General features: G+C 40.8%; 1 protein-coding gene and 1 pseudogene across 3 annotated transcripts in view; both read right to left on the bottom strand.

The window, feature by feature from the left end:
• Nucleotides 1–27,974, bottom strand: part of GAB2 (GRB2 associated binding protein 2) — a 209,631-nt gene that overhangs the window by 94,471 nt on the left and 87,186 nt on the right. The gene's annotated exons all lie outside the window — the stretch shown is intronic.
• LOC128929049 (large ribosomal subunit protein eL29 pseudogene) lies at nt 553–1,715 on the bottom strand (annotated as a pseudogene).

Below are 27,974 nucleotides of genomic sequence, written 5' to 3'. Positions count from 1 at the left end.
AAGTGCCCTGGGGCCTCTACAAATTGAAAATAAGACATCAGTACAGATTAGCTTCTACTATGCCTCAGTGATCCTACCAACTTAAATCAACCTACCAAAAAAATGTGAAGAGAACACACAAAAGACTGTAGAAAGAGTAACAGAAAAGAAGCCATGGTCTGAAAAACATGGCAGAATTCTAAGTTTTAGTTCTAGTTGGTTTATTCAGCTAGTTAATCTCTGGATGTGGGATCGTCAAATCCCATGCAATTCACCCATAAAAGCACAAAGCCAGGAGGGGAAGTAAAGGAACCATTCATTGAGCCCTGAGTCAGGCAGGCATCACATGAGGTGCTTGACATAGGACTTGCATGTAAAACAGGAGTGGCCATTAATATTCCCAACAGTACAGGGCAGAACTATTGTGATGGTACTTGCAAGCCTCTTTTCCAAAGTAATACACTGAAAGTGTGTTTCAGCAGTGACAAAAACACCATATAGACAGACAAGTAATAGTAGCTTGCATTGTGCCCCGTATGACATGCCAAAATTCTTCACTCACATTGTCTCATTTTTTTTTCCTGCCTCAGGTTTCTTTGCACAAATAGCACAGGAGGACCCCAGCCCCATGCAGAGGGCAGCCCAAGGCTGGGGGGGATGGGAGGCAGGTCACACCAGCCCTTCTGTCCTCACTTTGGCAGACAGAGATATCTACTCTAAAGCCTTTGTAGGGACCTGGGCACCTTTGGGAGCCTGAGCTGGAACTGTAGCTGAAGCTACAGCCTGGGCCTTGGTTTGATCCTTGGCTTTGACCTTGCCCTTTGGCCAGCATAGCCTGAGCCTCTTGGCAATGCGGGCATGAGCACACTTCCCAAGCTTGGGATGGGCAATGTAGGCAAGTCGATCGAGCTTGCAGCTGATACTTTTTGGGATCTTGGGCTTAACCTTTTTGGGCTTTACTAGGGCCTTGATAGCCTCAGCATCTGCACTCATGGCCTTGGTGTTGTTGGCCAGCATCTTCTTTAGGTCCTTCTTGTGCTTCTTGGCAAAGCACATGTTCCTCAGGAACTTGGGGTCCATCCCCTTAAGAGATTTGTATCTTTGTGATTGGGGTTTCTTGATACCATTTCTGTGCCATTTTTGGGACTGGTTGTGTGAGGTGTGGTTCTTGGACTTGGCCACATCTGTACCTAAGCTGCAGCTCCGAAGCACCTAGAACCATATTGTCTCATTTTCAATACTCACAACCACTTAGAAAGTAGATCCTATTATCCTCATTTTGTAGATGAACAAACTGAGTAGCTTAAAGTGGTTAGGCATCTTGCCTGAAGTCAGTTCCCCAGGCTTAAGTCCCATCTTGATCTCCTGCTAGTAGTTATGTGATTTCAGCCAAACCCCTCAAGTTTGCTGTGCTTTAGTATCTTAATAGTAAAATGGCGATAAAACAAGTCTTCCCTGTTATTCACTGAATGCTACAAATATAACATGTTATACAGAATATTAAAGTGTCAAGTGTATATAAAAGCATCCTTTCTCCCAGCTAAATTGCAATCACTGGTGGATGGAGACCAGGTCACATGCTTATTTTAAATCCCTGAAACTAAGACTATATTGCATATGTGGAATGATTATGCAAAGGAACAAAAACTGTTTAGTCACCTTTTTGATACATTTACAGAGCTGCCACCTCTGTGCCACAATACTACTGGGACGCAGAGGTGAACAGGTGCCCCCATCGTCAAGAGGCCTTGGAGAAAGACCATAGCACACTAAAGGTAAAGTGAATAAAATGACCATGGTCTGTAAAGGCAGGCCTTGCTATGGGAGCAGTGAGAACTAACACTGCTCCATTACAGCTTCACAGTGGCAGGAGGGGAGAGACAGCAGGTAAAGCTCAGAAAACAGGTTGGACATGGACTGTAGAAAAGCTTTCAAAGAGTTTCAAAAGGGACAGTAAACTGAAGGACTAATTGAGAGAATAAGAGAAGGAAGGAGAGTAAAAGGGTCAGGGGAGGAGGTCTGATTGAACTATAAACACACTTCAAAGTTCTGCTCATGGCCAGCTGCCTACAAATCTTATTTTATTTTGTTTTGCTTTTCCTCTCATTCCATTCCTCTCATTTTCTCACGTTATTTCAAAATGGCTTTTCCCTGCCCTTTAAATATCTTTGACCTGCCAAGGAAAGCAAGGAGCCTGCTTTCAGGGGATCCTCAGGGATATTTCACCTTCTGTTTTCTCATCTATACAGTAGTTATAACACATCTGAGGATTATCACACACATACAACAAAATAACAGAACTTTTTAGCAAATAGTGCTGGGTATCTATATGCAAAAAGCCGCTGGATCCTTATACCATACATAAAAATTAACTCAAAATGGACCAAAGACCTAAATGTAAGAATGACAACGATAAACCTCTCAGAAGAAAACATAGAAGAAATGTTTCGTGACACTGGATTTGACAATGTTTTCATGGATATGACACCAAAGGTATGGGTAAAAAAGAAAAAATAAATTGGACCACATCAAAATTTAAAACTTTTGTGAATCAAAGGGCACAGTCAACCAAATAAAAAGACAATCCACTGAATGGAAGAAAATATTTGCAAATCACACATTTGGTAAAGGATTTGTGATGGTTAATATTAGGTGTCAACTTGATTAAAGGATGCCTAGATGGCTGGTGAAATGTTGTTTTTGGGTGCGTCTGTGAAGGTGTTGCTAGAGGAGATTGACATTTGTGTCAGTCGACAGGGGGGAGGAAGACCCACCCTCAATGTGGATGGGTACCATCCAATTGACTGACAGCCTGACAGTGAGGCTAAATCAAAGCGGGTGGAAGAAGGTGGGATAACCTTGCTTGCTGAGTCTCCTGGTGTTCTTCTCCCAACTTCCCGTTCCCCCATCATACTGGATGATTCCTCCCACTCCTTCTGCCCTTGACATCAGAATCCAGGTTCTTTGGCCTTTAGACTCTGGGACTTGCATGGGGTGGGGGCTGGGAGAAAGGTGTCAGGCCTTTGGGACTGACTTAAAGGCTGCAGTGTTGGTTTCCCTGGTTTTGAGGCTTTCATACCCAGACTGAGCCATTACTGACTTCTCTCTTCCCCAGCTTTCAGATGGCCTCTTGTGGGACTTGGTGTTATAATTGTGTAAGCCAGTTCTCCCAAATAAACTTCCTTTCATATATAAATATATTCTATTACTTCTGTCCCTCTGGAGAATGCTGACTGGTACAGGATTATAAGGGGTTAATAACTAGAATATATAAAGAACTACTATAACAACAAAAACAACCTAACTAAAAATGGATAAAGGACTTGAACAGACATTTCTCCAAAGAAGGAAGACAAAATGGCCAACAAGCACATGAAAAGATGCTCATGTCACTAATCATTAGGGAAATGCAAATCAAAACAATGAAATACTACTTTGCACCTATTAATATGGCTACTATAAAAAAAAGAAATAAGCGTTTGTGAGAATGTGGAGAAACTGAAACCCTTGCGCAATGTTGGTAGGGATATAAAATGATGCAGCTCCTATAGAAAAGAGTATGGCAATTCCTCAAAAAATTGAAATTAGAATTACCATATGATCTAATAATTCTACTTTTGGATACAGACCCCCAAAAATCGAAATCAGAGATGCAAACAGATTATTTTTATACCTATATTCATCGCAACAATAGTCAGAATAGCCAAAAGCTACCCACATGTCACTGATGGATGAATGGAGATACGCAACAAAGTACTTGCACACAATGGAATATTATTCAGCTTAAAAAGGAAGGAAATTCTGGCACATGCTATAGCAGGCGTGAACCTTAAGGGCATTATGCTAAGTGAAATAAGCAGTTAGAAAAAGACAAATACCATACGATTCCACTTTGCCATTCCATGACAAACCTATAGTAGCCAAATTCAGAGAGACAGAAAGTGTAACAGTAACAGGGTTATTGGGGACTGAGGGACTGGAGGAATAGGGCATCAAATGTCTAACAGGTATAGTTTCAGTTTGGGAAGCTGAAAGGAGTTTTGGAAGTGGATGGTGGTGAGGGCTGCATCGTATGAATGCATTTAACACCAGTGAACTATACACTTAAAAATGACTATTATGGTAAACTTTATGTTACATGCATTTTATCACAATAAAAAAGAAATAATTTTTTAAAAGGTAACATATATTAAGCATTCTGCAAAGAACTTTGGCAATCAATCTTTACTCCTTCCTTTTCTCCTGATGCAATCCTTTGTTTCAAGGTTCTTTTTAAGTTACCTAAGGGGATCAGCCCTAACTAGCCCTGCCATTATATCTGGCTGAGCACCCCAGAGCGAATTATTTTCTTCTATGGGCTTTAGTTTTCTCAAGCATTAGAAAAGAAGAAGATTAAACTATATTACATTTCCTTGTAACTCTAAGAACATACTGAAGGTAAAAGAGCTTAGAAACAGGCTAGCAGGAAAGAAGAAAATGAGATATTCTGGAGCATTTATTATATGTCAAATACTGTACTAAGGGCTGGGGACCCACAAATGCAAATACACAAAAGGATGATAATTCCTGATTTAGGGGAAAATAATAACAGAAATCACAATCTTGTATATAGGAGGGTTACAGGAACAGCACTGATTACCTACCAGAGGAAATCCAGGGAAAATCCATCATAGACGTGATAACTGAGGGGGACTTCTCTTTGAGGAGGGAGGTGAAGGGATGAGGAGTGAATCTGGTGGAACATAGGCAGAAGGGCTATCAGGTGGAGGGACCAGCACAAGCACCTTACAAAGAGTGCATGCAATAGTCAGGGTCCCAGCACAGTCCAGAGGAGGGTAGGGAGCCAGTCTGGGAAGACAGTTTGAGATCTGATTGCTAAATGCTCAGAAAAGCTGGGAAAAGGAGTTTGGATTCTATCCTGAAGGCAGTGGGGGACCACTGACAGTTTTAACTGGAGAGGGATAAGATCCAGTATGCATGTTAGAAATATCACTTTGGCAACAGCATAGATGAGGATAGATTAAGGGAAACAGGAAGCCCAGACAAAACACGATGAGGGCCTGAACAATGGCAGTGGCAGTAGGAAAGGAGAGGAAAGAAAGATCTCTTTGCCTCAAGCAGCTCCCATAGATAAAGGCAGGAATGGTGCATGAACTCCAGAAGGTTGGCTCTTAAACACCAGGGACCTTGAACCACGTTCTTATTTCTAAACAGTTTCTGACGAATTCTCAATGTCCCCAGGTCCAGGGCAATCACTCAAAGGAAGGAAACTGGCATAAAAGTTAATCTGTTTCAGCTGCTATGCTATCCTCCACCCCTTCGCACCAGAAATAATAGGAGGCAGCACTGGAAAAAGGAGCATCTGGATGTAGTAAAGACCCATCCCTTCCTGCGCTGGAGCTGTTGGCTCATCCCTAGAAATCACAACAATCAAGAATGGAGAATCGTTCTTTTCATCCCTTCTCACAGCATTATCCCAGCGACCTCATCCCCTAACAATGGTGTGGTTTGTGTTATGTTTTCCCTCCATCCCTGCCCCTCCCTGCCCCTGCACAACAGAGATGCTGTGCCCCAGAGGCTGCTGAGGTTACAGGCCCAACTCTGAACAAGTCTTTGAGGGTTTGGATGCTCCCTCAGAAGGAGCTGCATGAATAATCAGATGAAAAAGACCAAACCTTAACTAAAAGGAGTGGGGAAGAGCCATTCTTTCCTCCATTAAGCCAGCAAAATGATTTTCTTGACACTTGCCAATAGCGTGATAAAACAGACACTGTTTTATGTAGCTCTTAACTATTTATTGGTATTATGTGTTTGGAAAATAATTTGGCAGTATTTCAAATACCTTAAAAATGTTCATCCCTTTTTACCCAATAATTCTCATTTCTGGTATCTGACTTTAAGGTAATTCAAAGGAAAGAAAAAGGTATATGTATGAAGATACATACTGCAGTACTAGCTGAGGGAAAAAGTGGTAAAGTTTCTTTTCTTTAGGGTTTTTTCTCCCATGTCTTCCTCTTTAACTTATCCTTAGGCATGGTAATGTTCATCTCCATGGCTCTTGACAGAAACAGGTATAACAACAGAAATTGGAATCTCTTACCCATGTGCACACTATACAAGATCTGCTATAAAAATAATTTACTATATAACTATACTTAGCAAAGAACCACATTTGAGGCCTTTCCATTTTACAGGATATAAAATTATTAAAATGCACTTAAAATAAAAAATTAATTTACACATTTATTATTCTATTGCATATCAGGCACTGTGCTAGGGGCTAAGGATATAGCAGTAAACAAAACAGGCATAGTTCATAATCTGAGTCAAGTATCTGGCAGAGATATAAAATACCAGATTTTTTTTTTTTTTTTGAAACTGAGTCTTGCTCTGTCACCTAGGGTGGAGTGCTGGAGTGTAGTGGTATGATCTCAGCTCATGGCAACCTCCGCCTCCCGGGTTCAAGCACTCCCCCTGCCTCAGCTTCCCGAGTAGGTGGGATTACAGGTACACGTCACCGTGCTGGCTAATTTTTATATTTTTGTGGAGATGAGATTTCACCATGTTGGCCAGGCTGGTCTCGAACTCCTGGCCTAAAATGATCTGCCCACTTTGGCCTCCCAAAGTGCTAGGATTATAGGTGTGGGCCACTGCGCCCAGTTGAGTAGAAACAGATAATTTTGAAAAACAATTTTATTTTCTTCTTTTCTAGAGAAGGGAGTCTCACTGTGTTGCTCAGGCATGATTTGAACTCTTTGGCTCAAGCAATCTTCTTGCCTCAGCCTCCCAGTAGCTGGGATTACAGGTATGTGCCATCATGCCCAGCTAAGATATAGGAAATTATGATAAAGCATGATCAATATTATGAACAAGGAAAATACCATGAGGATGAATATCAAGGAATAGGGTCTTTTCCTTGTTGAATGTAGGAAGAAGTTAAGGAATTTGGACATCATCCTAAGGACAACAGAAAAGAGGAGTGCTGTGGCTTGCTATGTGTTCTAGAAAGACCATGCTGGCTGGTGTGTGAAAAGCTTGAGAAGAACAAGCTGAGTGTCAGTTATATTAACTGGGAGACATTTTTCTTTTTTGAGACAGGGTCTTACTCTGTCACCCAGGCTGGAGTGCAGTGGTGCTAGACAGCTCACTGTAGTTTCCCAAGTAGCTGTGATTACAGGTGTGCACCACTACACCTGGCTAATGTGTGTGTGTGTGTGTGTGTGTGTGTGTGTGTGTTTATTTATATTTGGTAGAGATGGGGTTTTTGTCATGTTGCTCAGGCTGATCTCAAACACCTGCTCAAGTGATTCACGTGCCATGGCCTCCTAAAGTACTGGGATTACAGCAGTGAGTCACTGTGTCCCACCTCAATTGGGAGATATTTGAGTTCCAGTAAGAAATGATGGCTTAAACTATGGTGGGCAATGGAGAGAGAGAGAGAGAGAGAGATACGGTAACACAAAAGAGATATTTAACAGATCAATTTCTTAATCATTGCTGGAATGTGGGGGTTGAGACAGAGTGAAGAATGACTTACAGGTTTCTAGCTTGAGCCAACTATGATATCTACTGAGGCAGGTTTCCTGGATCACAGGACATCTACTATAGGGCATATGATACTGAGTTCAATTTTAGACATTTAGAATCAGAGGGTTTTCAAGACATCCTTGTGGAGCTGAGCTGCAGGCCAAGGATTTGGTCCAAAAAGTTCATGCATGGGTTGGAGATGTAAATTTGGATGTCATCTGGATATAGGAATGGTAACCGAAGCAATGGGGGTGCATATGAACACCCCTGTACCAAGGACTTATTAACCTTAGCATGGTACTGAGGGCTGTGAGAGAGGAAACAAGGAGAGCAGAGATTTCCCACATCACTCCTTCCAGGATGCTCTCCCACAATCTCCCATCTATGCCTAACTGATGGAAACAACACATAGGCTATGGTTTAGTCTACCTCCTGATTATCTCTATTAAACTTATCACTTTATATCTTTTGGCTGAATTATCTCTTTACTACAGATTTGATTTTAAGTTCTTTGCAGGCAGGAATAATGGCTCATGTCTTTTTACTCCTAGCCCACAGCAGTGTGGAGTATGTATGCAGTTAAGAGATGATTCTTGTAATTAAGAGATGCAGTACAGATCACACTGCATTTCCTCTAAATATCTCTCATTTTATAAACATTACACTAAAGGAGGGAGAAGACTAGATGTATGATTTAACCAAAATTCAGTTTTTGGAAAACTTTTGAAAAGTACTCCACTTGCATTTAAAAAATGACATGTTCTTCAAAGATGGCGGTATCACATTACTCAACTTTCGAACTATAAGGCTATAGTAACCAAAACAGCATGATATTGTTACAAAAACAGACACCCAGACCAATGGAACAGAATAGAGAACCCAGACATAAAGCCACACATCTACAACAAACTGATCTGTGACAAAGTTAAACAAACAAACAAACAAACAAAAAATCAGTGGGGAAAAGACTTTTCAATAAATGGTGCTGGAACTGGCTAAACATATGCAGAATAAAACTGGACTCCTACATATCATGATACACAAATATTTACTCAAGATAGATTAAAGGCTTAAATATAAGATCTTGGCCAGGCACAGTGGCTCATGTCTGTAATCCCAGCACTCTGGGAGGCCAAGGAGAGTGAGTCACCTGAGGTCAAGAGTTTGAGACCAGCCTGGCCAATACAGTGAAACCTTGCTTCTACTATAAATACAAAAGTTGGCCGGGCATGGTGGCACACACCTGTAATCCCAGTTACTCAGGGGCTGAGGCAGGAGAATTACTTGAACCCAGGTGGCAGAAGTTGCAGTGAGCCAAAATCATGCCACCGCTCTCCAGCCTGGGCAACAGAGGAAGACTCTTTCTTAAATTACAAAAAAAAAAAAAAAAAAAAAAAAAAAAAAACTCAAACTATAAAAATCCTGGAATAAAATCTAGAAAATACCCCTCTTGACATCAGCCTTGGCAAGGAATTTATGACTAAGTCTTCAAAAGCAATTACAACAAAAACAAAAATTGACAAGTGGGACCTAATTAAACGAGAGAGCTTATACACAACAAAAGAAACTATCAAGAGAGTAAACAGACAACCTACCGAATAAGAGAAAATATGTGTAAACTATGCAGCTGACAAAGGACTAACAGCAAGAATCTTTATATAAGAACTTAAATAACTCAGTAAGAAAAACGCAAATAATACCATTATAAAGTAGGCAAAGGACATGAAAAGACATTTCTCAAAAAATGACATACAAGGATCCAACAAACATTTAAAAATGCTCAAATGTAACTAATCATCAGAGAAATGAAACTCGAAACCACAATGGGAGACCATCTCACAGCACCCAGAATCACTATTATTAAAAAGTAAAAAAACAAAAAAACAAAAAAAACATAACAGATGCTGGGGAGGCTGTGGAGCAAAGGGAATGTAAATTACCTCAGCAAAGGGAATGTAAATTACCTCAGCCACCGTGGAAAGCAGTTTACAGATTTTGCAAAGACTAAAAATACAATTACCATTCAATCCAGTAATCCCATTACTGAGTATATATCCAAAGGAAAATAAATTGGTCCACCAGAAAGACATATGCACTCAATATGTTTATTACAGCACTACCTACAATAGCAAAGTCATGGTGTCAACCTAGGTGCTTATCAATGGTGGAATGGATTTAAAAATGCATGGTAAATATACACCATGGAAAACTATACAGCCATAAAAAGTATGAAATCATGTTCTTTCCAGGAGCACGTATGCAGGTGGAGGTCATTATCCTAAGTGAATTAATGCAGAAACAGAAAACCAGGCCTAATGTGGTGGCTCACGTCTGTAATCCCAGCACTTTGGGAGGCCAAGGTGGGCGGATCACCTGAGGTCAGGAGTTTGAGACCAGCATGGCCAACATAGTGAAACCCCATACCTACTAAAAATACAAAAGTTATCCAGGTGTGGTGGTGCATGCCTGTGACTCCAGCTAGTTGGGAAGCTGAGGCAGTTGAATCACTTGAACCCAGGAGGTAAAGGCTGCAGAGAGCCGAGATCATGCCACTGCACTCCAGCTGTCTCCCTTCTCAAAAAAAAAAAACCAAACCAAAACAAAACAGAAAACCAAATACCACATGTTCTTACTTATAAGTGGGAGCTAAATATTGGGTACACACAGACCTAAAGATGGAAACAGCAGACACTGAGGACTCCAAAAAGGTCAGAGGAGGGAGCAGGGGGTAAGAGTTGATAAACTACCTATCGAGTACTATGTTCACTATTTTGGTGACAGTATCAATAGAAGCCCACACCTCAGCCTCAGACAATATACCCATGGAACACACCTACACATGTACCCCCTGAATCTTTTTTTTTGAGATGAAGCCTGGCTCTGTTGCCCAAGCTAAAGTGCAGTGGTGCCATCTTGGCTCACTGCAATCTCTGCCTCCTGGATTCAAGCAATTCTCCTGCCTCAGCCCTCTGAGTAGCTGGGATTACAGGTGCCTGCCACCACGCCTGGCTAAGTTTTGTATTTTTAGTAGGGACAGGATTTTGCCATGTGGGCCAGGTTGGTCTCAAACTCCTGATCTCATGTGATCTGCCTACCTTGGGCCTCCCAAAGTACTGGGATAACAAGTGTGAGCCACCATGCCTGACCCCCGCTGAATCTTTAAAAAAAAAAGGGCGGGGGGTGGGGTATGTTTTTTTTTAAAAATTTTTTATTGGATTTTAGGTTTTGGGGTACATGAGCAGAGCATGCAAGACAGTTGTGTAGGTACACACATGGCAGTGTGCTTTGCTTTCCTTCTCCCCTTCACCCACATTTGGCATTTCTCCCCAGGCTATCCCTCCCCACCTCCCCCTCCCACTGGCCCTCCCCTTTTCCCCCCAATAGACCCCAGTGTTTAGTACTCCCCTTTCTGTGTCCATGTGTTCTCATTTTTCATCACCCACCTATGAGTGAGAATATGCGGTGTTTCATTTTCTGTTCTTGTGTCAGTTTGCTGAGAATGATGTTCTCCAGATTCATCCATGTCCCTACAAACGACATAAACTCATCATTTCTGATTGCTGCATAATATTCCATGGTGTATATGTGCCACATTTTTCCAATCCAGTCTATTATCAATGGGCATTTGGATTGATTCCAGGTCTTGCTATTGTAAACAGTGCTGCAATGAACATTCGTGTACATGTGTCCTTATAGTAGAACGATTTATAGTCTTTTGGATATATGCCCAGTAATGGGATTGCTGGGTCAAATGGAATTTCTATTTCTAAGGCCTTGAGGAATCGCCACACTGTCTTCCACAATGGTTGAACTAATTTACACTCCAACAGTGTAAAAATGTTCCTTTTTCTCCACATCCTCTCCAGCATCTGTTGTCTCCAGATTTTTTAATGATCGCCATTCTAACTGGCGTGAGGTGGTATCTCAATGTGGTTTTGATTTGCATCTCTCTGATGACCAGTGACGATGAGCATTTTTTCATATGATTGTTGGCCTCATATATGTCTTCTTTTGTAAAGTGTCTGTTCATATCCTTTGCCCACTTTTGAATGGGCTTGTTTGTTTTTTTCCTGTAAATCTGTTTGAGTTCTTTGTAAATTCTGGATATCAGCCCTTTGTCAGATGGGTAAACTGCAAAAATTTTTTCCCATTCTGTTGGTTGCCGATCCACTCTAGTGACTGTTTCTTTTGCTGTGCAGAAGCTGTGGAGTTTCATTAGGTCCCATTTGTCTATTTTGGCTTTTGTTGCCAATGCTTTTGGTGTTTTGGTCATGAAGTCCTTGCCTACTCCTATGTCCTGGATAGTTTTGCCTAGATTTCCTTCTAGGGTTTTTATCATGCCAGGTCTTATGTTTAAGTCTTTAATCCACCTGGAGTTAATTTTAGTGTAAGGTGTCAGGAAGGGGTCCAGTTTCTGCTTTCTGCACATGGCTAGCCAGTTTTCTCAACACCATTTGTTAAACAGGGAATCCTTTCCCCATTGCTTGTTTTTGTCAGGTTTATCAAAGATTGTATAGTTGTAGATATGTTGTGTTGCCTCCGGTGCCTCTGTTTTGTTCCATTGGTCTATATCTCTGTTTTGGTACCAGTACCATGCTGTTTTGATTACTGTAGACTTGTAGTATAGTTTGAAATCTGGTAGTGTGATGCCCCCCGCTGTGTTCTTTTTGCTTAGAATTGACTTGGCTATGTGGGCTCTCTTCTGGTTACACATGAAGTTCATAGTGGTTTTTTCCAGTTCTGTGAGGAAAGTCAATGGTAGCTTGATGGGGATAGCCTTGATTCTGTAAATTACTTTGGGCAGTATAGCCATTTTCACGATGTTAATTCTTCCTAACCATGAACATGGAATGTTTCTCCATCTGTTTGTGTCCTCTCTGATTTCGTTGAGCAGTGGTTTGTAGTTCTCCTTGAAGAGGTCCCTTACGTTCCTTGTGAGTTGTATTCCAAGGTATTTTATTCTTTTTGTAGCAATTGTGAATGGCAGTTTGTTCTTGATTTGGCTTTCTTTAAGTCTGTTATTGGTGTAGACGAATGCTTGTGATTTTTGCACATTGATTTTATATCCTGAGACTTTGCTGAAGTTGCTTCTCAGTTTCAGGAGTTTTTGGGCTGAGGCGATGGGGTCTTCTAGGTATACTATCATGTCGTCTGCAAATAGAAACAATTTGGCTTCCACCTTTCCTATTTGAATACCCTTGATTTCTTTTTCTTGCCTGATTGCTCTGGCTAGAACTTCCAGTACTATATTGAATAAGAGTGGTGAAAGAGGGCATCCTTGTCTAGTGCCAGATTTCAAAGGGAATGCTTCCAGTTTTTGCCCATTCAGTATGATATTGGCTGTTGGTTTGTCATAAATAGCTTTTATTACTTTGAGATACGTTCCATCGATACCGAGTTTATTGAGGGTTTTTAGCATAAAGGGCTGTTGAATTTTGTCAAATGCCTTCTCTGCGTCAATTGAGATAATCATGTGGTTTTTGTCCTTGGTTCTGTTTATGTGGCGAATTACATTGATAGACTTGCGTATGTTGAACCAGCCTTGCATCCCCGGGATGAATCCTACTTGATCATGATGAATAAGTTTTTTGATTTGCTGTTGCAATCGGCTTGCCAATATTTTATTGAAGATTTTTGCATCTATGTTCATCATGGATATTGGCCTGAAGTTTTCTTTTCTTGTTGGGTCTCTGCCGGGTTTTGGTATCAGAATGATGTTGGTCTCGTAAAATGATTTGGGAAGGCTTCCCTCTTTTTGGATTGTTTGAAATAGTTTTAGAAGGAATGGTACCAGCTCCTCTTTGTGTGTCTGGTAGAATTCGGCTGTGAATCCTTCTGGACCTGGGCTTTTTTTGAGTGGTAGGCTCTTAATTGCTGCCTCAACTTCTGACCTTGTTATTGGTCTATTCATAGTTTCAGCTTCCTCCTGGTTTAGGCTTGGGAGGACACAGGAGTCCAGGAATTTGTCCATTTCTTCCAGGTTTACTAGTTTATGTGCATAGAGTTGTTTGTAATATTCTCTGATGATGGTTTGAATTTCTGTGGAATCTGTGGTGATTTCCCCTTTATCATTTTTTATTGCATCTATTTGGTTGTTCTCTCTTTTCTTTTTAATCAATCTGGCTAGTGGTCTATTTTGTTGATCTTTTCAAAAAACCAGCTCTTGGATTTATTGATTTTTTGAAGGGTTTTTCGTGTCTCAATCTCCTTCAGTTCAGCTCTGATCTTAGTTATTTCTTGTCTTCTCCTGGGTTTTGAGCTTTTTTGATCTTGCTCCTCTAGCTCTTTCAATTTTGACAATAAGGTGTCAATTTTGGATCTCTCCATTCTCCTCATATGGGGACTTATTGCTATATATTTTCCTCTAGAGACTGCTTTAAATGTGTCCCAGAGGTTCTGGCATGTTGTGTCTTCGTTCTCATTGGTTTTGAAGAACTTCTCTATTTCTGTCTTCATTTCATTGTTTACCCAGTCAACATTCAAGAGCCAGTTGTTCAGTTTCCATGAAGCTGTGTGGTTCTGGGTTGGTTTCTGAATTCTGAGTTCTAACTTGATTGCACTATGGTCTGAGAGGCTGTTTGTTATGATTTCAGTTATTTTGCATTTGTTGAGCAGTGCTTTACTTCCAATTATGTGGTCAATTTTAGAGTAGGTGTGATGTGGTGCTGAGAAGAATGTGTATTCTGTGGATGTCGGGTGGAGAGTTCTGTAAATGTCTATCAGGTTTGCTTGCTCCAGGTCTGAGTTCAAGCCCTGGATATCCTTGTTGATTTTCTGTCTGGTTGATCTGTCTAATATTGACAGTGGAGTGTTAAAGTCTCCCACTATTATTGTGTGGGAGTCTAAGTCTCTTTGTAAGTCATTAAGAACTTGCCTTATGTATCTGGGTGCTCCTGCACTGGGTCCATATATGTTCAGGATCATTAGCTCTTCTTGTTGTATCGATCCTTTTACCATTATGTGATGGCCTTCTTTGTCTTTTTTGATCTTTGTTGCTTTAAAGTCTATTTTATCAGAGATGAGAATTGCAACTCCTGCTTTTTTTTGCTCTCCATTTGCTTGGTAAATCTTCCTCCATCCCTTTATTTTGAGCCTTTGTGTATCCTTGCGTGTGAGATGGGTTTCCTGGATACAGCACACTGATGGGTTTTGGTTTTTTATCCAATTTGCCAGTCTGTGTCTTTTGATTGGTGCATTTAGTCCATTTACATTTAGGGTTAATATTGTTATGTGTGAATTTGATACTGCCATTTTGATGCTAAGTGGCTGTTTTGCCTGTTAGTTGTTGTATATTCTTCATTATGTTGATACTCTTTAGCATTTAGTGTGATTTTGGAATGGCTGGTACTGGTTGTTCCTTTCTATGTGTAGTGCCTCTTTCAGGAGCTCTTGTAAAGCAGGCCTGGTGGTGACAAAATCTCTGAGTACTTGCTTGTTTGCAAAGGATTTTATTTTTCCTTCACTTATGAAGCTCAGTTTGGCTGGATATGAAATTCTGGGTTGAAAGTTCTTTTCTTTAAGAATGTTGAATATTGGCCCCCACTCTCTTCTGGCTTGTAGCGTTTCTGCCGAGAGATCTGCTGTGAGTCTGATGGGCTTCCCTTTGTGGGTGACCCGACCTTTCTCTCTGGCTGCCCTTAGTATTTTCTCCTTTATTTCAACCTTGTTGAATCTGAAGATTATGTGCCTTGGGGTTGCTCTTCTTGCGGAATATCTTTGTGGTGTTCTCTGTATTTCCTGCATTTGAGTGTTGGCCTGTCTTGCTAGGTGGGGGAAATTTTCCTGGATGATGTCCTGAAGAGTATTTTCCAGCTTGGATTCATTCTCTTCGTCCCCTTCTGGTACACCTATCAAACGTAGGTTAGGTCTTTTCACATAGTCCCACATTTCTTGGAGACTTTGTTCATTCCTTTTTGCGGTTTTTTCTCTAATCTTGGTTTCTTGTTTTATTTCATTGAGTTGGTCTTCGACTTCACATATTCTTTCTTCTGCTTGGTCAATTCGGCTATTGAAACTTGTACATGCTTCGCGAGTTCTCGTATTGTGTTTTTCAGCTCCTTTAATTCATTCATATTCCTCTCTAAGTTATCCATTCTTGTTATCATTTCCTCATATCTTTTTTCAAGTTCCTTAGTTTCTTTGCATTGATTTAATACATGTTCTTTTAGCTCACAAAAGTTTCTCATTATCCACCTTCTGAAGTCTAATTCCGTCATTTCGTCACAGTCATTCTCCGTCCAGCTTTGTTCCCTTGCTGGTGAGGAGTTTTGGTCCTTTCTAGGAGGCGAGGTGTTCTGGTTTCAGGTGTTTTCCTCCTTTTTTCGCTGGTTTCTTCCCATCTTTGTGGATTTATCCACTTGTCGTCTGCGTAGTTGCTGACTTTTCGATTGGGTCTCTGAGTGGACACCCAGATTGTTGATGATGAAGTATTTCTGTTACTTGGTTTTCCTTCTACCAGTCTAGCCCCTCCGCTGTACAACTGCTGAGGTCCACTCCATGCCCTGCTTGTCTGGGGTGCACCTCTAGCAGCTGTGGCACAGTGAGGGATGCTACCAGTTTCTTTTTCTGCTATCTTTGTCCCAGGATGATGCCTGCCAAATGTCAGTCTTTTGGATATAGAGGGGTCAGGGAGCTGCTTGAGGAGACAGTCTCTACTTTACAGGAGCTCAATTGCTGAGCTGAGAGCTCTGTTGTTCATTCAGGGCTGTTAGGCTGCTATGTTTGATTCTGCTGCAAAGAGCTCATTAAAAAAACCCTTTTTTTCTCAAATGCTCTGTGGTGGTGGGTTCGGGCTTTATTTTTGGATGTCCGTTGAGGTGGTCTGCTGAGCTAGGAGGCAGACTAGCCACTGTTTGCCTGCCGAGGCTCCGCCCTGCTGTTGTGTGGTTCGCCCTGTTGCTGCAGGCTCTGCTGTTCTGCTGTTGTCTCCACCACGCCCTGCGGCGGAGTCTCTCTGTTGTAGCGGGTTGCCTCGGCAACGGCAGGCTGCGTCAGCAGTGGGCGTGTATCTCAGTAGGGACGGGTTGCCTTGGCAACGGCTGGCTGCGTCAGCAGTGGGCGTGTATCTCAGTTGGGGTGGGTTGCCTCGGTAATGGTGGACGCCCCTCCCCCACAGAGCGTCTCCGACCATCTGCACGGGGATCGTTTGAAATCGCAGTTTTGTTCGTCCCACTGGGCTATCCCAGACGCTCTGTCCCTGCAATCCCCTGGGCTGGCCCACTGTCCAAGTCTCGTTCAGTCTCAAGTCCAGCCCTCTCAAGTCTCAGGTTGCCGGTTCAACAGGGCGCCCGGACAAGCGCGCCCTGTGGGAAGCGCTGGGTAGGGCCGGCCGCCGCCACCCCGGCTGCCGGCTTCGCCAGGCAGAGGTACTGCCTGGCGTCCTGCGTCTCCTTTATACTTGGGAATTTCCCCGTTCTGTGGGCAATAAAGATCAGTCTGGAAATGCGGCTCCAACTCACCTCTCCGCGGATTCAAGGAGAGCTCCATTCCTGGGTTGTTCTCACAGCACCATCTTGAGTCCTCCCCTCAGGTATGTTCTTAAAATGTGAAATTCTTTCTTCTTGATGTGAGGGCATTGGTCATGAGTACACAGTAGGAGGTACAATTCTACAAGTATAATATATTCTGGGCTGATCTTTAGCAGGCTCCTCTGGTTCTCATGTAAGACAAGCTCCCTTCGGTATCATCTTTGACTTAAGTATGATCCCAAGAGTATGGACTTAGTCACACTTATTTATTTATGCTGTGATGGTGGCTAGTTCAGAAGACTTATACAGGGCTGGTCTCTACTCACAAATGTGCCTGGGTAGATAATAAATAAAACATTTGGAATAGGTCAGATTAAATATTTACATTCTTCTCAGAAGACTAAGTACATACATTAAGAGCAGAGGAAAATGGAATGCCAAGGGAGTATAATGGAAAAAGAAAGGTGCTGGAGGGAAAGCAATGGCTAGCCTTTCATAAGTCTGGGAAAGATAAAGATCTAACAAAATCTACCACATTGGTAAGGAAAGGGGACTATCAATTCATACGCCAGACACCATGCTAAGTGCTTTATACACAGTCTCATTATTCACTATAATCTTCTGAAGTAGGAATTCTTATTCCCATTTTCCAGATAGTGTAACTGAGGTTCAGGGAAGTAAACAATTTCATCAAGGTCTGATGACAACCAAGTATTTCCGAAGTCCAAAAGACCATACAAGGTAAGAATTACACATCTGGATAAAACTCTCAAGGGAAGATAATCATTTTCACATTCACTTAGGGTTATGGCCAGTTAATCTAAAGTTATTAATTTTACAGTGATGGGCCAGAGACAGCTTCTATCAACTCATGAAAGTTGACTGTTAAACTTTTCGGAACTTTGCAACTCACTTTACTTCACAAGAGTAGTCTGAAATCAGTCATGGTGCTAATATTTACACCATGGAAACTGGCAAATAATGCAAATCAGGGCATCTTATTTGCTTATTTTGCTGAGAACTTGTCATTAAACATCTACCTGCACACTGCTACTTTTGAGAACCTTAGAGATGGATAACTTCTATCTTGCTTGTTAAGTCCCATCCAAGTTCTAGCTATTGGCTCTAGTTGTCTGGAAGACTATGTTGAGAAGGATTCTAAGATGTTGTAGTTATGCATCATAAAGAACCTGCCAAAACCCAGAAGTAATGTCTTTTACAGGTGGGGAGGGGAAGGGACAGCAGCCATGCCATGTGCTTAATCATCCATCCCTGACACAGTCCGTTGCTCTAATTTTAGACTTGAAAAAATAGAGACCCAGAGAGGCAAAGTGATTTGCCCAAAGCAACAAAGTTAATTAGCTGCAGAGCTGAGACTAGGAACCAAGTAATTTGAGTCCTAGTCCAGTGATCATTCCAGATAGGACAGAAACCATGTTGCTGAGATATTAATAATATCGAGCAACACTGGAATGACAAAGATCCCTAAGCAAGAATGTTGCAGAGGATGCACAAACATACAGAGAAGTGGACTATAATGAACTCTGGTTCTTTCAGCCCTGGGGGCTTAAGATGCTAGATTTCTAAGAACGCTATCTATGCTCTGATGTGCCTTTTTCCTGACCACAGAAACTACTACCTACCTAAATGTGTGGGCTTTCAAAGATCTTACCTGACTTAGCAACACCCTGACAACCACTACATTTTCAGTAGTTAAATCACAATTATATATAGATTATACTTCAAGGGTGATTTCTCTAGAAAATATGCCATTAGTAATGCCATAAATAAAAAAGAAAGTTCACAATAGTCTATTCCTATGAAATTTTAGTAGTAAGCTATCCCCAAACCATTTTGTTCACTTCTTTTTAAACAATGTATTTTTTAACAATATGGCTCAAGAATCGAGGTATAAAATAGCAAACAGTAAGTCTTCCCTACCCTAACTCCAGCCATCCTGTTCTGCTTTGTAGAGACAATCATGGTTCTCTCACGTTTCATTTCACAGATATTTTATGGATACCACCTAAATATGTGTAATATCCTCCCCCTTTTAATACAAATAGTAGCAAAGCATTATAGTATATTAAATACACCTTGCTATATTCCACTGATATCTTGGAGCTTTTTCTATATCCATATCTAAAGAACTTCATTACTTCTTATGAAAGATACTTCTAATCTTGTGTGATAGAACAAGTGCTATAGCCTTATTTTGACATAAATGTCTCATTTAAAATATCACAACTTGATGTCAGAGGAGGGCTATAAAACACAACCACCACTGAAATGCAAAAATTACTTAAGGTCACACTGACAAACTTTTAGGGGGACTTCATTTTCACATTTATTTGGATTTCTTTATAAAATGAAATGACATAGTGGTCACAGGTCAAAAGGATAACAGTAAACCCTATTGAATCAAATTTGGATTTTTTTTTTTTTTAATGAAGAGTAAATAACTGAAACTAGGGTCATGAAAGCACTCTGAAGGCCTTCCTATAGGAATAAGAAATTGTGGGCCGGGCGCGGTGGCTCAAGCCTGTAATCCCAGCACTTTGGGAGGCTGAGGCGGGTGGATCACGAGGTCAAGAAATCGAGACTATCCTGGTCAACAAGGTGAAACCCCGTCTCTACTACAAAGTACTTCTGTCCTATCTTTTTCCAAAAAAAGGGTCGTGTTGCTTACATGAGTTTGTGTGTGGTGTATGCATTCTCCTATGAGCTTCATGAAGTCAAGGAGGGTAACAGTTTGTTCAACTTTGTGTTCTCAGCACAGAATAGGACCTTAGTCACTTTTGTTGAATACATGAAATTCTACTGTAGAGAATTTTTAAGTCATTTGAGAAGTAACTCAGTTTGCTACCCTCAAATATACAAAGCAGACACAGTTGTGACCCAGTAAAATTTTCCCACAAGCTATGCTTTGGGGAGCAAAAGTCTTAAAACCTTGATGAGGATTTACTTGAGGTAAGAAGAAGGCCTAGAAGTAGGAAAGCCAGAAAGTGGTGGTGGAGTGATGGGATGAAGACTAAGAAATTGAATAGAGATTTATTTGAGCAAAGATCCCTTTTATGCTCTTTAACCACAGTAGGTAAGCCACCATTCTTTGTCTGTACTCAAGATCACTCCTTTTAGCCCAAATGCTTCATGTCTATTATTCAATACAATTGTACAAATAGATACTGAGCATCTGTGCTGGGTCTACAGGGGGAACTCAAATTGGTATCTGGGTCAGTTTTAATCCTTATGTCATATTATCATCACTTCTGTACATGTCTGATTCCCCTAATAGTCTGTAAGAATGTCAAACAATCATGTTAATTATATTTGCATCTTAATATGAAATGGAATCTGCTGGGCATTCAAAGTCTAATCAATGAATAGAATAGGGAACCAAGCACCTCAAGCTGGGAATGGTTGCGGGAGAAGGAAAGTGATCAAGAGATGCTTCATATGAAAATAACAATATCTGTGATGAGTCTTAAAGGTTGAACAATACTCCCAGAAGCAGATTCTTGGGCCAAGATATGAAGCATAGAAGAAAGGAAATAATATTCTGAACATAATGGAAAAGGCATTATTAAAATGCACAGAGGTAGCAATATTCATGGAGTGCTTGGGAAACAATATACCACTGAGTGTTTCTAGGGCCTACAGGGACCCAGAAAATTATGAGAATGAAAAGGTAGGTTGAATCCCCATCACACTGGGACTTAACTGATGTACTAAATGGTTTGAACTTTGCCTTGAAAAACAATGGTGAGCCCCCAAATTTTGAGAATAATACATTTAAAAAATCAGAATTTAAAGGCAAGAAAGAGCTGGGTTTATATCCTAAATTCTTAATAACTACCAGTGTCACTTTGAATAAATCATTAATTTGAATTTCAGTTTTTCCTGTAGAAGACAGATATAATAACTTACTAGATTGAAATGAAGAAGTGGATATCAAAGAGCTCTATAAACTGGCAAGTACAGCATGAATATTGTCATTACAATAGTAAGCTGTGCTTTGAGAAAACATCTTACAACCTTGTTGAGAATTTGTTGGGGGTGAGAGGAAGGCCTACAAGTGGAAAAGCAAGAAACTTGTGGTGGGCTCATCATTTGCTTCTGCAGAGGAGGACAAAGCCCTAACACCTTCACCTGCAGAAACAAGGACCTGACCTTGGACCCTTCCCTGAGCAAGATTCTGAGAAACAGACACACACACGAACCACCAGGCACTCTCGGGTCCACATTGTTTGATAAAATAAACCCTGGGTCAATAATCTCAATGGGATGACAAAAGCAATTTACCATTGAAGGGCATTTACTGGTAGCAATGTATTTGTAGTCTTCCCAATCAGCAGTCCATTAAGCAGCCACCAAAAACACTAAGCTGAAGAAGGCTTTAAAAAAGACATTATGTGTAAGACATTAATAATAGGGTAGGCTGGGTGTGGGGTATATGAGAACTCTGTGCCATCTCAGTTTTTCTGAAACTCTAAAACTGAAAAAAAAGTCTAATCAAGAACGAACTGCCATTCACAATTGCTACAAAAAGAATAAAATACCTAGGAATACAACTCACAAGGAACGTAAGGGACCTTTTCAAGGAAAACTACAAACCACTGCTCAACGAAGTAAGAGAGGACAGAAACAGATGGAGAAACATTCCATGTTCATGGTTAGGAAGAATTAATATCATGAAAATGGCTATACTGCCCAAAGTAATTTACAGAATCAACGCTATCCCCATCAAGCTACCATTGACTTTCTTCACGGAACTGGAAAAAACCACCATGAACTTCATATGTAACCAAAAGAGAGCCCGCATAGCCAAGTCAATTCTAAGCAAAAAGAACACAGCAGGGGGCATCGCACTACCGGATTTCAAACTATACTACGAGGTTACAGTAATCAAAACAGCATGGTACTGGTACCAAAACAGAGATATAGACCAATGGAACAAAACAGAGGCATCAGAGGCAACACAACATACCTATAACCATACAATCTTTGATAAACCTGACAAAAACAAGCAATGGGGAAAGGATTCCCTGTTTAATAAATGGTGTTGGGAAAACTGGCTAGCCATGTGCAGAAAGCAGAAACTGGACCCCTTCCTGACACCTTACACTAAAATTAACTCCAGATGGATTAAAGACTTAAACGTAAGACCTGGCACCATGAAAACCCTAGAAGAAAATCTAGGCAAAACCATTCAGGACATAGGAGTAGGCAAGGACTACATGACCAAAACACCAAAAGCATTGGCAACAAAAGCCAAAATAGACAAATGGGACCTAATGAAACTCCACAGCTTCTGCACAGCAAAAGAAACAGTCACTAGAGTGAATTGGCAACCAACAGAATGGGAAAAAATTTTTGCAGTTTACCCATCTGACAAAGGGCTGATATCCAAAATTTACAAAGAACTCAAGCAGATTTACAGAAAAAAAACCAAACAAGCCCATTCAAAAATGGGCAAAGGATATGAAGAGACACTTTACAAAAGAAGACATACATGAGGCCAATAAACATATTAAAAAATGCTCATCATCACTGGTCATTAGAGAGATGCAAATCAAAACCACACTGAGATACCATCTCATGTCAGTTAAATGGCGATCATTAAAAAATCTGGAGACAACAGATGCTGGAGAGGATGTGGAGAAATAGGAACACTTTTACACTGTTGGTGGGAGTGTAAAGTAGTTCAACCATTGTGGAAGACAGTATGGCGATTCCTCAAGGCCTTAGAAATAGAAATTCCATTTGACCCAGCAATCCCATTACTGGGTATATATCCAAAGGACTAGAAATCATTCTACTATAAGGACACATGCACACAGATGTTCATTGCAGCACTGTTTACAATAGCAAAGACCTGGAACCAACCCAAATGCCCATCAATGATAGACTGGATTGTGGAAATGTGGCACATATACACCATGGAATATTATGCAGCAATCAAAAACGATGAGTTCGTGTCATTTGTAGGGACATGGATGAATCTGGAGAACATCATTCTCAGCAAACTGACACAAGAACAGAAAATGAAATACCACATATTCTCACTCATAGCGGGTGAGGAAAAATTAGAACACATGGACACAGGGAAGGGAGTACTAAACACTGGGGTCTATTGTGGGGAATAGGGGAGGGACAGCAGGAGGGGGATCTGGGGAGGGATAGCCTGGGGAGAAATGCCAAATGTGGGTGAAGGGGAGGAAGGCAGCAAAACACACTGCCATGTGTGTACCTATGCAACTGTCTTGCATGTTCTGCACATGTACCCCAAAACCTAAAATGCAATTAAAAAAAAAGAAAGAAAAAGTCTATTAAAAATGACATTACAGGCTTAGAGATTTATTCATAATAGCCAAAAGCTGGAAATGGCACAGGCATCCATTCACAAAGGAGAACACATAAACAAAGTGGTATATTCATGCAATGGAGTACTACTCAGCAATAAAAAGGAATGGTCTATAAATACATTATACAATGTGGGAAGATCTCAAAAAGTATTATACTGTATGAAAGAAGCCTTACACAAAAGAGTGCATACTGTATGATTCTGTTTCTATGGGATTCTAAAACCGGCAAAAGTAATCTATGGTAGAAAAAAAAATCAGAATGATTGTACCTTCTGGAGGGTGGAAGTGGAGTAAGAATTGTTTGGAAAAGGGAATTGGGGAAACTTTCTGGAAGGATAATGTTTTACTTAGTTTGATAGGAGTTTGAGTTACACTGTTGTCAAATCTGAACGACCACTTAAGGTTGACATTTCACACCATGTAAATTTTACCTCAAAGAAAAAATACTAAACAAATGTGAAACTCTGGGGAATGATATGCATGCTGAAGTATTTAAGGAGCAATGTGCTAATCTCTGCAACTTACTTTAAATGCTTTAAAAAACACGATACATAATGGGTAATCAAAGTGATGGAAAGATGAATAGGTATGTGATACAGCAAGCATATTAAAATATTAATGGCAGAATCTAGATGGTTGATACTTAGGCATTAATTGTAAAATTCTTCCAATCAGCTGTATGTTTGAAATTTTTCATTTAAAAATGTTAGCAAAAAGAAAGAACATTTTTGGGGTTTTGTGTGTCGTTTGGGTGGGTGGGAGAAAGACATCAGAGAGTTTATAAGGCCAGCCTTGTAGGCTCTTTATATTAATTTAAAAATCCCTCACACTTAACTTTTTATATGAGTACAGACAGTCCTTTCATATTCATCCTCATTTTATCCCCCAGTACGATTTATGTATCTTTCATCTGTGTTCCTGTGACTATCTTCCTTTTAGCATTTATACTATCACTTTGTAACTGTTTTCATCTCTGTATCCTCCTACTAGACCATCATAAACTCCTTGAAGGCAGGGCCTTGTCTTTCTTTCTTGATGTGTTCACAGTAACTGACACATATAGTACATAGGATTATGTACTCAACAAGTACAAGGGGAGCTGGCTGCTCGGGCAACCAGAACTCTTCAGAGGACACAGGGAAATGTGAAGATTTCCCATAGAAAAGCATGACTTTATGGAAGCAGTTTTGTACTTGGAAGGTGTTATTATAATGAGATTCAGAGGGATCTATTTGGATTTTCTCATCTAGCTTTTAACTCACCATATTGCTATCTGCAATACTTTCTAGACAAAGTTGGTTGGTATGTACAATAGGTTGGCCCACTTAACCTTGATTCCACTCCCCTTCTAGTTAGAAAATCTGGAAAACTAAAAATCACCTTTACCAAATTTGCTTGCAGGTAGTCTGCCAATTACTTGCATTCATCTAAGACTAGTAAGGTGGAAATGAGGCAAAGACCATTTTCCTGCTCTCTTCTGGCTATTTCTCATTTCTGCTGGCAAACAAGAATATAGATGTTTAAGGGTTTTATGCAGCTGAGGTATTCTCCAGCCTCCTGAGTGCCAGTGGGGCAGATGCATTAGTAGCTTCTCAAGTCTGACCTCCCATTCCCTAGACCACAGCTATGGAGTGCAGATGGGGGTTAAACAGATCACTCCAGCGCTCTTATGAGGTCATTTTCGGAGTTCTTGACCAGATCATGCAGCTCTAGCCTTTCTACCATTTGATAAGCATCTAATTCCTTTTATTAAATTCCTTCCTGTTTAAAGTATCTGGAGTGGTTTCCATTTCTCACAGTGATCACTGGGTATAAAAATAAAGAAGTTTCAGTGAGAAACAGCAGGTCCCCAGGGGAGAAAAAAGAAGGAAAATACAAGGCTTTGCATTTTGGAGTTTCTCACAAGTATCCATTCAAGTAAATGTTGAACCCTACTTTCTGCCAAGCACTGGGCTAGGGGTTGGACTCAAGAAATACTGGTTTGCTCTGAGATAAGTAGTCATGTTAATATGTGAAAGAAGGGCTCATAGTGATGGATGACAGAGAAGGAAGGGATGGTCAGAATGAGAATCCAGGTGAAGGAGTAGAGTTATCAGGAGAGAAAAGGCTTACTCTTAGACCTCTAAAACCAAATAGTGACTATATACTTAGCATCTTATGCACAGTATGTTCATTTACATTATCTCATTGTACATTTCCTCTTCTAACCCCCTCCTTTTTTGGTTAACATTTGAGTACTTCCTATTTGGCAGGCAATTTAAAGTATTTTCTTATTGGGACTGTGGAACACCTTATGAAGGAGAAAGTTATTAGTCCTAGAATTTGACTGAGGTCTCACAGTTATTAAGGGTAGAAACAAGCTGGGCACAATGGCTCATGCCTATAATCCCTGCACTTTGGGAGGCTGAAGTGGGCAGATCATTTGAGGTCAGGAGTTCAAGACCAGCCTGGCCAACATGGTAAAACCCAGTCTCTACTGAAAAATATAAAAATTAGCAGGGCATGGTGGTAGGTGCCTGTAATACCAACTACTTGGGAGGCTGAGGCAGAAGAACCACTTAAACCTGGTAGGTGGGGGTTGCAGTGAGCCAAAATTACGCCACTGCACTCCAGACTGGGTGACAGAGTGAGACACCATCTCAAAAAATAAAATAAATAAAGAAATCGTAGGACCAGCACTCAAACTCTTTTGATTCAAATCCTCCATTTTTAAGGAATAACAAATCCAGAATTTCAGTCCTCCAAAAGATATAGTGTGTTTAAACACCTTGTACAAACATGAGAAGTTACTATCGTTACCACAGAAAACCTCTTCCTCCAAGCTTGAAGTCCTCAGGGTAAGAGGAACAGTGCCCATGCTGGTCTGGGCCTAGAAAGGGATTACAGAGGCCCTAGGCTGGCTCAGATCAGACCAAACTCACAAAAGACCAAGGGGATGGGACAACGGAGACAGAGATGGAAAACCAGTGACTGCCACCACAGCCTGGTCACTAAGGCAGCTCTTTATCTCCTACACCATTGTTTATAGCCCAGAGGACACCATCCGGACCTCGTAAATGAAAGTGTCCATTGGGAAGGGGAAAAAACACACGCATGCCCCCTCCACACACAAAAGGACATTTGTGTCTGGCAGTCCAAGAGGCTGACATACACCAAGGGCTCACCCCTCCTCCCTTTGCCCCCAGAAAAAGACAAGAAAGGCAGCTTTCTGGTATTTCACAAAGCAGGGAGCCTGTGGCAGGGAAGAGAACAAATCCTCTTCAAAACTGCTAACTTTTATTCATCCTCAAACTGACACAATGCGGGAGGAAGACTTGAGGAAATGGGCAGATTATGTCCAAGAAAAGATTTCCTGCAAGCAGTTAACGGGAAACTTACATGAAAAGCAAGACTAAAAATACACAGGCTATTGGAAGCCAGTGGTGAGGCCCTGGTTTTTAAAAAAGTGACTGAGGAAGCCATCAGGCTTGGGGCTTTCCCTGCCCAGCAACCTAGGGAGATCAACTTAACACTTGCTTTATTTACCTGAGAGAAAAGCTTATAGAGTATCTGGCAGAATTTAAATTTCAGTTCAATATTGATCAAGTCCTCAGTGTGGGCTCTCTATTCATATGAGTTATTACAGTACAAAAAGAAGGTAAACGCCCTAGTACCCTACACATATAGTCTGACTCAAATGATGAGAGAAATGGATCAGTAGTACAAATGACATCCTATGTTTAAGTGAATTTTGTTTGTTTATCAAAAAACAAACCTCACAACTTAGGAGTCTAGGAAGATTTAAAGGATTAAAAACCTGCACAGAGGTAGCAATGGGATGCAGAACATTTATTTGCACTTGAAAGCACATGCAAGTAATCATAGCTCTGGCTTGAACAGTAGGGAAACTAAAAAGCAACATTTAGGTGATCAAAAAGCAACTATTAAGAAGTGCTGTTTGTTGACTTTGAGAAAGAACCTTTTTAGGTGCTTAGAGGCAGAAGCAGGCACATGGAGTTCCCTCATGCCCTAGGGTCTGAAGAGAAATTTGAAGATCATAGTTTTGTTTTTGTTTTTTAAGAACCTTCCCCTTCCCCTTGTCTTACAACTGCAGAGCCTAATTTTATCAAGCCAAAAACTTACCAAACCCCAATGTTGGTGCGTCCCCTACAGCCAATCAAGAATCTCTTAAAGTATAATGGGAAAGACGGTCCTTCAAACGACAGGAGGAGGAGAATACTGTGCTTTGTTTCAGAGCCTGCCTGGGACCTGTGGCACCATCAGTATATACTCTTGATCTAGTGATTTATAGTCTTCACACCGGAAATACTGGGCTCCAATTACAAAGGAAAATCTTATCATTAACCAACCTCCAATTACACACATACTGATAAGTCCTTCTTATAATGAATAATTTGAGGCCAAAGACCTTTCAGTGACTTTTTAATTTTATTTTTAGAGACAAGGTCTCACTCTGTCACCCAGACTGGAATGCAGTGGTGTGATCATGGTTCACTCCAGCCTTGAACTCCAGAGCTTAAGCAATCTTCCTGCCTTAGTATACTGAGAGCTAGGACTACAGGAATGCACCACCAAGCCCAACTAATTTTTAGATATTTTTTGTAGAGGTAGGGGGTCTCACTGTGTTACCCAGGCT

This window comes from Callithrix jacchus, chromosome 10 (assembly GCF_049354715.1).
Source record: "Callithrix jacchus isolate 240 chromosome 10, calJac240_pri, whole genome shotgun sequence".
Lineage (NCBI taxonomy): Eukaryota > Metazoa > Chordata > Mammalia > Primates > Cebidae > Callithrix > Callithrix jacchus.
The sequence above is the reverse complement of the archived record's forward strand: the minus strand, read 5'-3'. Positions and strand labels throughout refer to the sequence as shown.